The sequence below is a fragment of the Saccostrea cucullata genome, unplaced genomic scaffold (genome assembly GCF_032062105.1).
Source record: "Saccostrea cucullata isolate Sc308-1 unplaced genomic scaffold, CSIRO_AGI_Scuc_v1 ctg19, whole genome shotgun sequence".
In the NCBI taxonomy this organism is placed as follows: Eukaryota; Metazoa; Mollusca; class Bivalvia; order Ostreida; family Ostreidae; genus Saccostrea; species Saccostrea cuccullata.
The window spans coordinates 721,581-739,531 of NW_026940018.1; the positions used below are offsets into that span (position 1 = coordinate 721,581).

Sequence of the window (17,951 nt, forward strand, 5' to 3'; positions counted from 1 at the left end):
TCAGAGACAATGGAATGAATACAAAGTGCACTGAAATAATACTCGCAAGACCTAAAGTAAAACAGTACATATGTGTTTGGGAAACTTTGATTCTACCCATGTGGTAGCCTATGACAAAGGTTCAAGTTTCACAAATGCAAGGTCAAGAAATGAAAAATGTTGTTTTCCAAAGAAAGGCCTTGTATCAGTGAATTTACCTGTGAAATATGAAAGCTAAAGATCCAATTATTCAAAAGTTGTGGCATGGCAAAGATTAAGGTTTTAAAAGGTGGGTCAGACTCCAAAGTCAAGGTCAAAATCAATGACACATGGGAAAAGAATATTTTTCAAGAAATATATATTAAAAATAAAAGCCCTAGCATGAACTCTTTAAATGTTCTGGCCAAGGTTAATTTTAAAAAAAGCGTTAGACTTCAAGGTCAAGGTCAAAACTCAAAATTCTTGATGCTCCGTATGATATCATGTCGTCATAAGTTAAGGTCAAATTTTCTTAAAATGGGTCAAACACTACAGTCAATGTCAAAAAAATTTTATACCCTGGGAAAGGTCTTGTCTTAATGAATACACATATGAAGACAGAAAGCTAAAGAACTAATTGTACAAATGTTATGCCAGGGTTAAAATTTGATGATTTTTTATTTTTCACAAGTGTGTCAAACTCAAAAGTTAAGGTCAAAAGGTCAAGTATCTTCAAAAGAATGGACTTTTCACAAGGGAACACTTATAAAATATTAAACTATGGTTGAATATTAAACCATAGCTCCAACCAATCAAAAGTTTGGAATATTTTCTTTTTCAAAAGTAGATCAAACTCCTGGCCTGGGGACCATAAAACTTAGACGAGCTCACTTTTGATCTCAGTCTCACTTTTCCACTATTCCCTTTGGTAAAAGTGAGACTGAGATCAAAAGTGTGCTTGTCTAAGTTTTATTGCCCCCCAGGCCAGAAGGTTAAATATATTCCTACCCAAAAAAAGGCCTTATCACCTTATCATGGCAATTAAAAAGAATTTACAGTATGTAAGTCACATAACTTGTGAAATGTTATACCATAGCTCCAATCAAGCAAAAGTTATATGCAAGGTTTAAGCATACATGTTAACCTACTGTGATGAAAAAAAGGGAATTTCAAACCTCAGAAGAGGTAGCATTGCGTGCGTTGTTTAACACATGGATTTTCGAAGATGTATATTATGTAAAAGTGGCCTTAAATGACCAATGCAATAATTAATCTCAAATATCAGCTGCAATGAAGTAGAAAGAACAATTTAAGTTTGACAAAAATTATAAAATATAGGCCTAAATATTTTCATGCTCATCATTTTGCTTTGATTGGCTGCTTAACACCCTTTAGAAGCATCATCTTTGTTGAAATAGCCTGGAAACAATCATTCTGAATGTTCACTTAGCTGTCAAACACAGCATAATTGATGAAATTGTTTAATCCAGATCTAAAAGTAATTCCTAGCTTTCGTTAAATAAACTGGATTTCCTGCGATTTTCGATAACGAAAGTAGAGATTCAATATTGTATAATTCAAGGCTCTGTCAATCATTAAGTGATTTCTATTAACCTGTGCTTTTATAGACCATGTCAAACATGTTCATACAATTTTAGAAAGCTTTATCTCCTTTTTCTTGGCAGTGATGTGGATGAAATTCATCGCATCCAATGTAATCTCTGAGATTTTTGTGCTGTTGTCCTAGTCAAAAACATGCTTGAAATCTATGTACACATCGGTACAAAATAAGCGTTTGTATGCCTTCAGGTTAAATCACGTGATATCTAATGAGATTTTGAGGTGAGTGGCTTCGATATGGATACCCAAGCGAACCAAAAATACTTATAATCAAAGTTTAGAAAAGCAAAATATTTACGAATAAAAGCAGTAGGCTTGAGATGGAGTGAAAAAAGCGGTGGACTCATGCCTAAATCGATAGAGTTAACATGTATTTTTGACAAAAAGATGAACAGACCCTTGGCAAAATTTATATACCCCTAAATCCTGAATTTTATAGGCATAACAATGTTGAATGAAAATAGTAATGCTTTGAAGTTTCTTAGTCTCTTTTGTTAAAAATATGATAATTATTGTGTCCTTTTCAGAAAATGTCAAAAGCTCTAGTGATTAAGCATGTCTCTTTGATTCACTGTCTTGCTTAATGAGGAATCAATGCTTGCATGCAAGACAAAGACTTATTATTGAAGAAAAAAATATATCCACAATAATTAATTGAAATTTTTGCAAAGAGTGGCCAATTAATTGCATCATTATTCCATTACATTAGTGAGAGACGCAAAAATGTGGCTTAGGATTGCTTTATTCAAATTCAGCAATTAATGGCAAATATCGCATCAAGCCTGGTCTTCCCTGAAAGGCCCTTTGGTATTGGTTATCATTGAAGTAAGAATGAAGTTTCTGAGTCAGGAAGAAATGTATACATTAAATAAAAACAATCACTTCCAAAAGTACCTCTTTTTGCCTTCTTATCACCCCAGATATAAGCTTTAGCTATCTTACCAATGATGAATGTGACAGATCTTTTGAGCAACTGTTGTGCCACTTGCTCCACTATTGGTAAATAAGACAGTGGTAGTGTAACGGAACTGAGGGTATCGTGTAATAAACTTGTGGGCCGCTATTGGTTTTCTGGTCACTTGGTCGAGGTTTGATGGTGCCGTTGGTCACAGTTTATATAATCGTTAATGACCAACTTTTGGTCACTTATTTGGTTGATGTAATGACCAACTTTTGGTCACTTCTTTGGTTGACGTAATGACCAACTTTTGGTCACTTCTTTGGTTGACGTACTGACCAACTTTTGGTGACTTTAAATAATGTTTATATCTGAATCGTTAGGAATAACACTTGTTTAAAGTTTATGACCTTTATTATGACGATAAAATGGTTCACTTATAAACACACAAAATGGTACACAGTAACTTGGTTGGTACAACATTATTTGGTTAACAAAAAGGTGACCAACCGATGGTCAATCCAGGACGTTCCTAATAACTTGGTTCCCCTTAATGGTTTCGTATACATAGACTTGGTACCGTCTTATAACCGAAGTATACGGAGTCATTCCCCAAAGTGACTTAGGTCACGTTTCCCTTACCAGGGAAGGCTGTGTGCTCCGAGTCGCTCCCCACAGCCGACTGAAGTCTAAACCCAAAACAGCTGGTTTATATAGACAAAAGTTGTTATGATGACGTAAGAGACAATCAGATACCTATTACGTCACAATCAATACAATCAATAAGTTAGCGGATTTTAACCATCAAAGTTACCTACTAAATTAATAACGTTGTACCCATATAAAACATACAAAATACACCACATTAATTTCACTCTCTATATAAGTGGCCTGTCCTGCATGAAGGAAACAAACAACCAGTTTGGGCAAAAAACCATGATTTATTATATACATATATATATGAAGCAGCAAATGACAATAAAGTAAAACAAGATGACATAATCATGGTTTTCTCCATATGTAGTACAATTAAAAAATAAGCTGGAGAAAGTAAGGCAACATGGTTGGTCTCCTCAACTCGAGGAGATTCAGACTAAACTACAAATAAACAAGTATATAATAATACAAACACACTTCCACACGCACACACACACACAAAAAAAAACAACAACAAAAAAAAAAAAAAATTAAATTGTTACGACTGGCGTGGCCTCTAGGTTTGAAATATTTTTTTGAAACTGACGCTATTTACAGATGGTTTGAATAGTTATTAATGAGACTAGGATTCTGATTGGTCGATTACATTGTTATTTTTTGAAATTTAGAATAGAGCAAATCTGATTGGTTAAAAATGACGTAAGTAGGGGGCGCTCTCAGAAAAATAGAGGGTGCTCTCAATAGCCCCCTAGGGGGATCCCCATTAGGCTTAGAGGGTCTTAATTAGATGGGCAATTAAAATCTGCAATCTGATTGGTTAAAAACAATACAAACAACAAATGTAATGGCTCCCACGCAAATCCAAAATGGCCACGATCGTAAATTAATAACAATTAAATAACACATTTAATATTACATTAATTTCACTCTCTATATAAGTGGCCTGTCCTGCATGAAGGAAACAAACAACCAGTTTGGGCAAACAACTATGATTTATTATATATATATATATATATATATGAAGCAGCACCACTTTGTCATTAAATCATACATGTTAAATTAATAAAGTCATTAAATCAATTATTGTTCATTTCTTTCGTTAACTGTTCATTGACAATTATTTACGGAGTTTATAAACATCGGGTTCAAGTTCCATATATTCCAAACTTGTAAACAAGAGTTAACCCGAATTTCACAGGTACACTTCGTGAAACGTAACAGTAGATTGGTACTAAAAGCTGGACTTCCTGATATCTTCGTCAAATTTGAAAATATGATATATACAAGTAAAATGTAAATGTCGTACAAGAGACATACTGTAAGGAATACTGCTCAACCACATTTATTTTTGTTTGAGAGTTGAAGGGGAGGGGGGAGGGTTGAAGGGGGCATTTTAAGAAGGGTGGGATGGGCAATATAGGGAGTTATGGTATAAAATTAAATTGCAAAAACAAAAGCTTCTTGAGATATTGATCACCCTGAGGTGAAAGTGTTAAAACAAACAGAATTTTTTTCATTTATGACCTTGACCTGTAACCTTTTGACCTCAAAATCAAAAGATCGTCCCAAGGCCATGCTTCTTGAGATATCATATGGAAATGAAAGCATTACAGACAGACAGAACTACCAATGGACAGACAGACTGAAATTAATATCCACTTTCAATTGAGGGACAAAAATAATTGTAGATCACTGTATTTTTGCGACACCTTATTTTTGCCAGACGGTCATTGACTCTTTATTAGCGAGTCAAATTTTTCATGAAATGTGATTATTGCTCTATATTATCTTAAGGAATAATAAAATATATGCGAGAACAAAATTTTTGCAAGCAATTGCTGTCTCTCTTAATTTCGTGAAAATAAATTTTTTCACAAATAAGAAGTGATTTACAGTATGTGAGTACTATTTTCACATTTAATTCACTATGTCCCTTCCGATTTAGCATTGATCCACTTAAATTTAGACTAGAACTACTTTTCAGTGATGTAATCGGTAAACAGCAAGATGACACGTGAAGAAGATTTGCACACATGAGAAAATTGTTTAATTGTAATTGATCTTTGTGGGTCTGTTAATGTTATTGGTCCTTCACAAATTTACAAAACAGTCATTAGATTTGTTACTTACTATCCACAACAACACTGCAGGTTGTTCAGGTCCATGGAAGACTATGCAACAATAAAATTTAAATAGACCTAATAAGTAATATTTTCAGAAAAATCCTGCCAAGAGTATCACAGAAATTGACTTTGTGGGCAAATAACACAGAAATTGGCAATGATGTCATTTGCATTCTGTTTTCATCTAAGACGAGTTGCGATTTTGTTATAACTTCTATGATAGGAGAAGAGTAATTTGGAGAGCAGAGGAGGGGGGGAGGGTATGCCTATTGTTTCATATCTGAGGATGACAGATTAAATGGAACTTTGGTAATGATTTGGGCAGGCATTAGTGTTGACTGCAAAACTGATCTGCAGATTATTGAAGGTTACCTGACAGGGCAATTGCAGGTACTCTTGGGGAGGATATCTTAATGGCCAATAATGCTTGACCTCATAGATTCCAAATTGTAAATGGAAACAATTCAGAGTATGGACTGGCAAAGTTGTTCTCCAGACCTGGACCCAATTAAAAAAGCATGAGACATTTTTAAAAACACATTTCAGCTCATCAAGAACACTTCCCCAAAACCAATGGGAGCTTTAAACAGCATTGCAGGAGGATTGGCAACAGATCTATCAGGTTAGCCTTGCACTGCTGATATCCATGCCCTCAAATCAGAGATGTATCGAATGTGCTTTATTGCATCATAAGCTCAAACCATAGAGCTACAGTCTCATCAGAGACTTCTGGTTTAAACTACAAAGAATGATATTGTCACGGTTATGAGATTGTCTTCCTCAGTTTTTGATGGTGATTTCAGTGAAACTTGTGAAAACTTCCATCAGGATACATAATTCTGTTTCTGTGAAAACATGTATATTTCTAACTGCAAGATTTCTACAGTGAAAAATCTTCTCAATTACTTACAGTAATTAGGTACATATTTTTGAAATTGGGTATGATTTTTCATTGGAAAATATATTTGAAAACCCATAGAGAAACAAGAGGTGTTTTTGAAACACTGATTTCCCTATATGACAGCTTTTGATGAAGGTTAAAGTTTTTTAAATGCAAGTCAAATTTCTAGGTCAAGAGATGATAAATGTTGTTAACCATAAGAAAAACCTAAGAAATATAAAAGCCCAAGCACAAACCATTCAAAAATTATGGCTAAGGTACTCTTTTAAATTTGGGTCAAACTCAAAGGTCAAGGTTAGAGTCAAATGAAAGGGACCTAGGGAAAGGACTTATCATTACAAATACTTATGTGAATTATAAATATAATTAATGCCCTAGCAGGCTAGCACCAAATGTTTTAAAGTTAAAGCCATGTTAAAATTTTGCTAAAGAAGCTCAAACTCCAAGGTCAAAAGGCCAATTTGATGGTTATCGAAAGATGGTCTTGTCACAAAGAATATACCTGTGAAATATGAATGCCCTAGTTCTAAATGTTCACAAGTTATGTTCAAGTTTTTGTAAAAGTAGGTCAAATGCTAAGGTCAAGGTCAAAAGGTAAAAAGTATGTATACCTAGAAAAGTTATTGTCATAATGAATACACATGTGAAGAATGAAAGCCCTAGAACTAACTGTTTTATTGTTATGGACAAGGATAGAGTTTAGTAATTATTTTGCAAAAAAGGGTCAAACTCTAAGATCAAGGTCAAGAGGCCAAATATGTTGGTACCCTAATAAAGAAAGAAAGATCTTGTCACAGGGAAAACACCTGTGAAATAAGTAGGCTTAACTCCAACCAATTAAGTTATGTAATGTTAAAGTTTTTGCAGACAAACAAACAGACAGACAAACTCACAGGGCAAAAAACTATATACCCCCAAATCTTTATTACAGGGGCATAACAGTGAATGATTTCTTTGGGGCTTTACCATAGGTTGACAGGTCTTCAAAAAGAAATAAAATAGTAAATTTTAGGACCATTCCTGTATCATTCTTGAAAAAAAAAATTGAACACATGGTATTAAAATCTCTGAAAGTTCTGTTAAAAGTTCAACATTAAGAATGTGGGAAAGATTTTGGTTTTTATAATGATCAGTCCCGTCCCTTGATTGTCTGTCTCAGGTGTGTGAATGTAATGTGAAACTATAGGCAATTTAGGAAGGGTGAAATGTTGGATGGCACATTTTGTTCAGACTAACAATGCCATGTGACAATTAATTACTGACAACTATCAGTGACATGTGATGTAGATTATAATTGAGCCAGAGCAATTTCCCACCATTAATACATTGCATGGCAATCAAATATTGAAGGTGTTTATAGCTTATTATCTCAGATCCTGTATAACTAGATTGGTCAAGTAATTGTGTTCATTGTTTGTTAGCTAGAGCTGTGCGACACTCCAGCACTAGGCTTAGGTAAGGGAGATACACCCCGACTTTACCTGGCACCTTTTTCTAGAGGTTGGTTGTTAATTGATTGCTTCCATTAATAGGTCAATTGGCTTGTGATCCTGGCCATGTCGCATAAGGAGTCTGTCACTGGAAGACGTAAGATGTGAATTCTCAAGGAGTTTCCAAGAAAGGACTGTAAATGTACGTATAGGTAAGACTTTTATCTACCAGCTGATCTGAGTTGCTATAAATAGAGCATTTCAACATGTGGACTTCAGTATCGATGAAAGTATAGTTTAAAAGAAAAATGTTATTTAAAAAAGTTAATACAGTTTGTATCAGTATTTTAATATTTCCTCAGGTGTTGTGAAGGATCATTAAATTGGGTTACATGTTGGTTACTTTCTCTTTCTTTAGTTTTTTTTTCAAAATTACCTTTTCAGGTAAAATTATTTTGGGGGGTTTGATTTTTCGCCTGATTTGGAGATGGGATCGTCTGCTGGAGCTCCGATCATGAGACACGGTTGACACCTTTGGGTCCGAGACTGACCAAACCTGTGCCACACAATAGCTGTATCTGATAAGCCTCTTTGTTTCTCTCTGTTTGACTAGTAAATTTGACTGGGGGGCTTTCATCAGGATTAAGAGGGTCAGTATGGGGTCAAATTAGATTATCAGATTCCACACAATTTGATGCACCTGCCTGTTTTTCATATAATTTGTCATTATAGAATGGGGAAGGCGATTTCTTGTGTTATCTTCTGTTTTGTTAATTTATCACAGTCAGGTTTCCTCCTTCACAGATCCGTTTTAATTCTTAAGTTTAATAGCATTACCAGGTATTGACACAGATAAACTCAATCATTACCCACACCTATGTTTTATATGAACACAGAATCAACTTGTTATCTGTAAAATAATATGTATAGGTAATGATTAATTTGACATGTAACATATTAATTGAAATCTTGCAGTTTGTGTCTTCAGAGTTCATGGCATTTATAATGAAATAGTCGAATTCAAATTAAATACCATATTCTTTCACATGTTGAATATGTTGGAATAAATTATAAAAGGATTCTGAGATTTGAATTCTAGCTGGCTGAACTTCACTTGTTCTTTAAAGGGCAGTAACTGTCATCACTTGTAATTTATTAAGATTTGCTGTAAGAGAAAAAAATTGAAATTGGTTTCATTGATTAGAATTTGATTAAATTCAGTTCTGCAATTTTTAAAAAGAAGTTTGGAGAATAAAAGTGTTAATTAAATATATGTTTTGGATAGAATTCAATTGTCAAATGAAGAATTTCTAATGAAAATCAAGAACTTCAAGTTCAGAGGTCTACTGAAAAACTCGAAAGATTTGAAATCAGAAAGTCAAAAAATGCATTTTGTATGAATTGTCAAAAACTGAACTAACTTCAATTTAATGCATTGATTTCATTTTTCATTAGCATATACATATAAAGTGTGAATTAAACCATTTAAAAGGCCAAACATGTTTTACTCTGTCTCCACAAAGTTATGGGGTGGGGATACATGAGAATCACCTTGTTTGTCTGTTCAATGCAACTATTTACAGACTATAACTTTCTTATGGATTACATTTGAAGTTCTTACTATATGTACAAATTGCTTATGACATGAATGTATGTCATGACCTTGACCCCATGTCATTGAATCATATTGAGTTCTACATAGTTCTACACAAAATTTAAGGTATGTTCGCTGTTCCGCCTTGACGTCAAAATGTATTTTGTCATCGATAGCAGATTTCTTTAACGCGCCTAATTTTAAGCTCTACTGGTCAGAGACCAGAAGAGCTTATGCGATAGTAATGCGTCCGGCGTCCGTCCGTCTGTCTGTAAACAATTTTTAGCTCTACTGGTCAGAGACCAGAAGAGCTTATGCAATAGTAATGCGTCCGGCGTCTGTCTGTCTGTCTGTCTGTCTGTCTGTAAACAATTTTTCAAAATGCTACTCCTCCTACAGTGTTGGTCCGATTTCAATATAACTTGGCACACAAGTAGACTACACTAAGATACATAATTCTGTGCATCGGTTTTCGATTTCAATGAACGGTGTTGCCATGGTTACTAAAAATAGAAATTTCTGTGAAATTCTTTCAAAATGCTACTCCTTCTACATTTTTGGTCCGATTTCAGTATAACTTGACACACAAGTAGACTATACTAAGATACATAATTCTGTGCATTGGTTTTTGATTTCAATGAACAGTGTTGCCATGGTTACTAAAAAAATAGAAATTTCTGTGAAATTCTTTCAAAATGCTACTACTCCTACAGTTTTGGTCTGAATTCAGTATAACTTGACACACAAGTAGACTACACTAAGATACATAATTCTGTGCATCGGTTTTTGATTTCGATGAAAGGTGTTGCCATGGTTACTAAAAATAGAAATTTCTGTGAAATTCTTTCAAAATGCTACTCCTCCTATAGATTTGGTCCGATTTCAATATAACTTGGCACAGAAGTAGACTACACTAAGATACATAATTCTGTGCATCGGTTTTTGATTTCGATGAAAGGTGTTGCCATGGTTACTAAAAATAGATATTTCTGTGAAATTCTTTCAAAATGCTACTCCTCCTACAGTTTTGGTCCGATTTCAATATAACTTGACACACAAGTAGACTACACTAAGATACATTATTCTGTGCATTGGTTTTTGATTTCGATAAACGGTGTTGCCATGGTTACTAAAAATAGAAATTTCTGTGAAATTCTTTCAAAATGCTACTCCTCCTACAGTTTTGGTCCGATTTCAGTATTACTTGACACACAAGTAGACTATACTAAGATACATAATTCTGTGCATCTGTTTTTATTTTGATGAGTGGCAAGGATCATTTTCTATTTATTGCTGATTTAAGGTATTCGATCCATATTAGCCACAGATTCAATGGAATTGAATCCATAATAGATATGTATGGGGTGAATACTCAGTGTATTTAAAACTAATTTTCATCTTTGGGTGTCAGGATGTAAGAGTGGGAAATGTTCTAATTTATGACCTTTTCCTGTCCTTGACGAGTTATCTCCATTTGATTTTACTAAATAAAAATTAATTTTAAAAAATCTGTTTGGTAAAAAAAATATTTCTAATTGTTTATCTATTTCCAATGATCAAATACATCTTTCCACCAGAGCAATTTTTAATATTTGTAGTATTTACTTTTTTATCTTAAAAACTTACCTCCTTCCATAGACTTCAATGCAATCTTCAATAATTAATTTCTGCTTAGGTAATAAAAATTTTGAAAAATTCTCTTGGTAAATCCCTTTCTACTCTAACATGCTTTAAAATAATATCAGGATATTTTACAAACAACTGATAATTAAGGTTACAAAATTTGGTCCTAATATGGGCCGGATACCTTAAAGTCTCAAGTCCCAACTGCTACTTTTCTCTTCCTTTGTTTTAAGTATAAACCAGTAGAGCTACAGTCTCGACAGAGACTTCTGGTTCAAAATGCTACTCCTCCTACAGATATGGTCCGATTTCAGTATAACTTGGCACACAAGTAGACTACACTAAGATACATAATTCTGTGCATCGGTTTTTGATTTCGATGAACGGTGTTGCCATGGTTACTAAAAATAAAAATTTCTTTGAAATTCTTTCAAAATGCTACTCCTCCTACAGTTTTGATTCTATTTCAATATAACTTAGCACACAAGTAGACTACACTAAGATACATAATTCTGTGCATTGGTTTTTGATTTCGATGAACGTTGTTGCCGAGGTTACTAAAAATAGAAATTTCTGTGAAATTCTTTTAAAATGCTACTCCTCCTGCAATTTTGGTCCGATTTCAATATAACTTGGCACACAAGTAGACTACACTAAGATACATAATTCTGTGCATCGGTTTTTGATTTTGATGAATTGCCGAGGTTACTAAAAATAGAAATTTCTTTGAAATTCTTTCAAAATGCTACTACTCCTACAGTTTTGGTCCGATTTCAATATAACTTGGCACACAAGTAGACTACACTAAGATACATAATTCTGTGCATCGGTTTTTGATTTCGATGAACGATGTTGCCGTGGTTACTAAAGATAGAAATTTCAGTGAAATTCTTTCAAAATGCTACTCCTCCTACAGTTTTGGCCTGATTTCAATATAACTTGGCACACAAGTAGACTACACTAAGATACATAATTCTCTGCATCGGTTTTTGCTTTGATGAGTGGCAAGGAAAGCTCTTCTGGTCAGAGGACCAGAAGAGCTTATGCGATAGTAATGCGTCCGGCGTCCGTCCGTCATGTTCGTCTGTAAACAATTTTTCAAAACGCTACTCCTCCTACAATTTTAGTCTGATTTCAGTATTACTTGGCACACAAGAACTAAAAATACATGAAATTGGTTTTTATACCCCCGCTTCGAAGGAGAGGGGGTTATACTGTTTTACCCTTGTGTGTCTGTCCGTCCGTCCGTGTGTCTGTGTGTCCGTGTAGCTGTGTGTCCGTCCTTAACAAATTTTCGTCGCAATTAGCAATATATCGCAGATGCTTGAAATTTTAACACAATCTTCTCTGAGGCATGCCATACGTTGGGATACATTTTTGTTAAAATCTGATGTCAACTTCCTGTTTGTCTGAGCGTCTGTCTGTTTCATCCATAACAAAATTCGTCACAGTTGTCTCAGCAACTACTCATCACAGATGCATGAAATTTTAACACATCTTCTCTGAGGCATGCCATACGTTGGGATACATTTTTGTTAAAATCCGATGCCAACTTCCTCTTTGTCTGTACGTCTTTCCATTTAATACATAACAAATTTTCGTTGCATACAACCACTCATCGCAGATGCTTGAAATTTTAACACAATCTTTTCTGAGGCATGCCATGTGGTGGAATTCATTTTTGTTCATATCTGATGTCAACATCCTGTTTGTCTGTGTGTCTGTCCATTTCATACATGACAAATTTTCGTTGCAGTTTTCTCAGCAACTACTTATTATAGATGCTTGTTTTCTCAGCAACTACTTACTGCAGATACTTGAAATTTTAACACAATCTTCTCTGAGGCATGCCATACGTTGGGAGACATTTTTGTTCAAACCTGATGTCATCTTCCTGTTTGTCTGTGTGTCAGTCCGTTTCATACATAACAAGTTTTCTCATTAACTATTCATAGCAGATGCTTAATTTTAGTACACTCTTTGTTGAGGCAAGCCATATGGTGGGATTAATTTTGAAATGAATCTGATGTCAACTTCAAATTTTTCTGTGCATCTGCCTGTTATTGAACTTGTGTAAATTAACATGATAGTTGTTGATTTACATCAGAGCGGGGGTATTACTAGTGAGCATTGGCTCACAGATTTCTTGTATGGAATCATCCTCAGGTAGTGTAGATTCTAGTTTGTTCAAATGATGAACGCCTGGAAATTCAGTTTAAGCCCGATGTGCTCAGGTGAGCGCTGTGGCCCCTGGGCCTCTTGTTAATTTCTATGAACTGTGTTGCCATAGTGACTAAAAATAGAATTTTCTGTGAAATTCCTTAAAAACGCTACTCCTTCTACAGTTTTGATCTGATTTCAATATAACTTGGCACACAAGTAGACTACACTAAGATACAAAGAATAGTGCATCGGTTTTTGATTTCGATGAACGATGTTGCCATGGTTACTAAAAATAGAATTTTCTGTGAAATTCCTGAAAAATGCTATTCTTTCTACAGTTTTGGTCTGATTTCAATATAACATGGCACACAAGTAGACTACACTAAGATACATAGAATAGTGCATCGGTTTTTGATTTCGATGAACGGTGTTGCCATGGTTACTAAAAATAGAATTTTCTGTGAAATTCCTTCAAAATGCTACTCCTTCTACAGTTTTGGTCTGATTACAATATAACTTGGCACACATGTAGACTACGCTAAGATACATAGAATAGTGCATCGGTTTTTGATTTCGATATACGGTGTTGCCATGGTTACTAAAAATAGAATTTTCTGTGAAATTCTTTTAAAACGCTACTCCTTCTACAGTTTTAGTTTGATTTCAAAATAAGGTGGCACACAAGTAGACTACACAAAGATACATAAAATAGTGCAATGGTTTTTGATAAGTACAAACCAGTAGAGCTACAGTCTCGACAGAGACTTCTGGTTTAAAACGATCTTTGAAATTCTGGTCAAAATTCTAACAAACTTGCACAACATTCAATCAAAGCTAAATAAAAAAAAAGTACAGTGGACCCTCATTTATCCGGACGCTTTGGTTCCCAGTCAATTTGTCCGGATATGTGAAGCGTCCGGATATCTGAATCACCAGTTAAACAAGACAAAATAACATTTAAAAATTCTGTTCCGATGAAAGATCGTCCGGATACTGAAGCATCCGGATATCTGGCGTCCGGATATCTGAAGGTCCACTGTATACTCATATAAAATTGAATTATTTTCACTTTTATTATGGGTCCACTGGGAGTTTCAACGTTGGTGTTACATATTTTCGAAATTTTATTATGGTACCCCTACCATTGACACACTTACAGTAAACCAATTTTTATTCACGTGTGAGAAATTTTCGCGAGGTTCACGAGAGCCTTGTCATCGCGAATATTTCTCGCCGTGAACCGGTTCTTAAAGCCTCTGTGTCTGTTAATAACAGATCCTAAAAGGCTTGATCGCAAAAATTAATCAACGCGAATTAGTTTAGCCTATGTAAATCGCAAAATAAAGTCGCCACGAATAAAAGTTGGTTTACAGTATATACCACTGACGAGAAGAAATTTAATAATTGTAAAAATTTCTTGCTTTAATGAATTGTTAGTGTTTGTCAAACGTATATGCAAATTTTCACCGAAAGACTTTCATTAGAAAGAAAAATATACACAATGTCTCAATAATTTCAGAACAGCCCTTGTATAATGGGAAAAAAATGATCGTTCATTCTTTAAAGAATAAATGTTTATGACCTGAAGTAGCCATGCATGGTTATGCATTCAATTTTTTCTCTTGACCAAATTACATTTCATGACCTTGAACATTTTGAGTCTGTTCTATAACTTTATAATTGAGAAGTATTGAAAGTTGATACTTGACATAAAAATAATTCATGACCTTAACCCAAAGGACACGAGAGAATATTTACAACCTTGACCCAGCTCAAGAGGCTAAAAAATATAATTTTTGTCTGTTCCATAACTTTATAATGGAGATGCATTGAAAGTTGATGCTTGACACAAAGATGGCTCATGATCCAAACCAATGTCATTCATGAAAAAAGTTTTTATGTGTGGTTAACAATTCAATGTAAAAGTCGATCTAGTCTGTTCGGATTCTGGATATGCTTTCCCTGAACAGGGAAGGCTGCCAAAACCTGGATTGAACGAGTGAGATTATCGGAAGGTAATCCAAGACTGGATATAGGTGTAGCATAGACACTGCTACATGGAACCGAGTGTCTCAACCATTGGACCACTGGTGATCCTTGTGCCAAATGCGTCAATTATGACAGGCGGATCATGGCACTTCAGGTCCATTATGGTAATGCCACAGAATAGGTGGAATTTCCACTTAAAAGAGGCATAGATGACTGAGGAAAGTTTGTTCTGTGTTCAAACTCTTGATCCACAATGATTGGAGTTGGTGATATCTTGGTCAGTGTGCCCCACCATCTTCTGATACTGGTAAGACTTGGCGTAAGAATTTGATAAGGGTCTTGTTCGGCATCCTTCACTTGTTCAATGATAATAAATTGGTCCTTAACAGAGATATCCATCATTTCCACAAGAAAAAAAGCAGGTAAAATAAAAGAATCTGTGAAACAAAACACAAACACACTAAATTATGTAACTTGATGGTCTATACTTAAGGTTCACTGAATTACCTATGATGGAGTGGGGGGGGGGGGGGACTTTTATTGTTGCTGTTGAATTAGTGGTCATTATCTGTGCATGTGCCCAGGATACTGCATATTTAACTATGTACCTAAGAGGGTGAAGAATGATTTTTTAATGGAATAACATTACAGTAAAACTCGGTTATAGCGAAGTCCTGGGGACCTGTGAATTTACTTCGCTATATCCGTAATTCGTTATATCCGTATAACGAATTCATATAACCATTATAGCGAATTCGCAATATGCGTGTTTTCCTTCAGGTTTTACAACCAAATATGTTAAGGAAGCAAATATAACAAAACATATCTTCGATAACTAAGGTTTTATTATGAATTGAATTTTATATACAAATGCTAAAAGTAAATTAAATCAAATCAATTTTTCATTTTTTTTATAATGTTGGAAAGTTCATTATAAAAGATGTAAATTTCATTATATTTAATCTCAACGGGACTCAAAATCAGTTCGCTATATCCGTAAATTCGTTATATCAAAGTTCGTTATAACCGTAAAATTTTACAAAGATTTGTTAAGAATTTTGCCGGGGACTCTGAAAAAATTCGCTATATCCGTGAATTCGCTATATCCGTGTTCGTACTAAACGAGTTTTACTGTATACAGTTATTTCCTACCTCCAATACAGAGATGATAACCAAAGGAAGGGTCATTTTGGTATAATTGCAAGGTCACTGCAATAAAAAAACGTTTATAATTCGATCTCCTTAAGGTTCTATCTTATAGCTTAGAAACGTACAAATTTCAATCTTAATACAGATTCCTTATGATATGAGGCTGCTTCAAACCATGCCAAAGGTCAGCTGGGCTTAATTTTGATCTTTGAATTTTTGCTTAATGTATGGACTGATATGCATTGAAATCTGACTTAATTGGTGTCACCTTTACATTCCTCAAATTACTGATATTAATCGTGCTTAACATTTTTACAAATTTTAAATTATAGTGTGAGTATGTGGGTATACATTTCACTTTCATTGGTTGGAAAATCCCATCGAGGTCATGTCAATGAAGCAACATGCACACTCCTCAGTATATCTTTTTATGGAACTTCATATAAACTGTATGCAATGTGTATAAATTGACTACATGTAATTATTGATAGCATAATTACCAATACTGAATACATATGAAGAGGTAGGTAGAGTGATACACATGGTTTATGAAAAATGCTTCTATTATTATTTTTAACCTCAGCTTTTGTATCAGTGGACATAAATGCAATACCTTCTGAGCATTGAACTTGTACCAACCACTGATGATAATTAAATGTGTTAAAACTAATTTAGCATGTTAATAATTCTACTGCAATGGTGCGTCAAAAGATACTGCAATATATACGCAATACAAAAAGCAAAGATGGAGATTGCTTTTGGTCAATAGTCTTTGAGAGGAGAGCTGAACTTTGTCATTGCGTGAAGAGGATGATGTTGACTTCTTGTTCTTCTCTGTTTCTCTGGAATAATGAGCACCCACAATATCTCTATTCTTGCAAATAAAGCAGTTATTTGTTCTGTCAAATCTGGAGGTTTCTACATTACAATTTAATACCATCATAAGAACTGCAATGGTAAAGAAGGTATGGAAAGGCCAAATTGCTATCTGTGGAAAAATTGATTTTTCTCCTCTGTTTTAATTGCCTAATCAAAACGGGCCTGATTGCAATAAGTGGACTAAATTAGACTAATCAGTCTTTAGATATTGCAATAATCAAACTGGTTTAATTACCCCTTCATCTCTCCTGGCCATGGACTGAACTCATTAATGTGATTAATGAAAGATAATTTCTTTCTCCATTTTTGGATAGAAATGGAAATTTTGTCGAGTTGAATAGCCAAAGTAATTATAATCCATAAATCAGCTAAGTACATATCAAGCAATTCTGTGTGTGGATGGAATCTAATGTTTGGCGCTACATGTATTACATTGCTTCATTGCATTGAAAAGCAAACTTTTTCCTGTCTGTAATTTTTCTGGAATGAATTTTTTGGACTTCCTACTTTGCACATGAAGAATGTAGCATTTTTACCAAGTTGTGAAATAATAATACTCAATTTCATTTGTTTTGTACAATAGTATAGGGATTTAACTAAACATCATTTGTTACTTCCTTCTGTACATATGACGAATGTAGCATTTTTACCAAGTTGTGTAATCACTCAATTTCATTTGTTTTGTACAATAGTATAGGGTTTTAACTAAACATCATTTATTTTGAAGAATTATTATGCTTGCATTTATACTTATTTTGAATATATCGCAAGGACGTAATTACAACTTGTGACTTAATACTGTAAACCAACTTTTATTTCGCGTGCGAGAAATTTTCGCGAAGTTCACGAGAGCCTTGTCATCACGAATATTTCTCGCTGCGAACCGTGTATATATAGTGTATGTGTCTATTATCAACAGATCCAAAAAGGCTTGATTGCGAAAATTAATCGTTGCAAACTAGTTTAT

General features: G+C 34.4%; 2 protein-coding genes across 2 annotated transcripts in view; one reads left to right on the top strand and one right to left on the bottom strand.

The window, feature by feature from the left end:
* Window positions 1–17,951, bottom strand: part of LOC134254522 (uncharacterized) — a 132,429-nt gene that overhangs the window by 85,664 nt on the left and 28,814 nt on the right. The window lies entirely within an intron of this gene.
* Window positions 7,690–17,951, top strand: part of LOC134254520 (zinc finger homeobox protein 4-like) — a 67,863-nt gene continuing 57,601 nt past the window's right edge. Inside the window, exon 1 of the mRNA XM_062737042.1 lies at window positions 7,690–7,799. The gene's annotated coding sequence lies outside the window, so the exon portion shown is untranslated. The remainder of the gene's footprint in view (window positions 7,800–17,951) is intronic.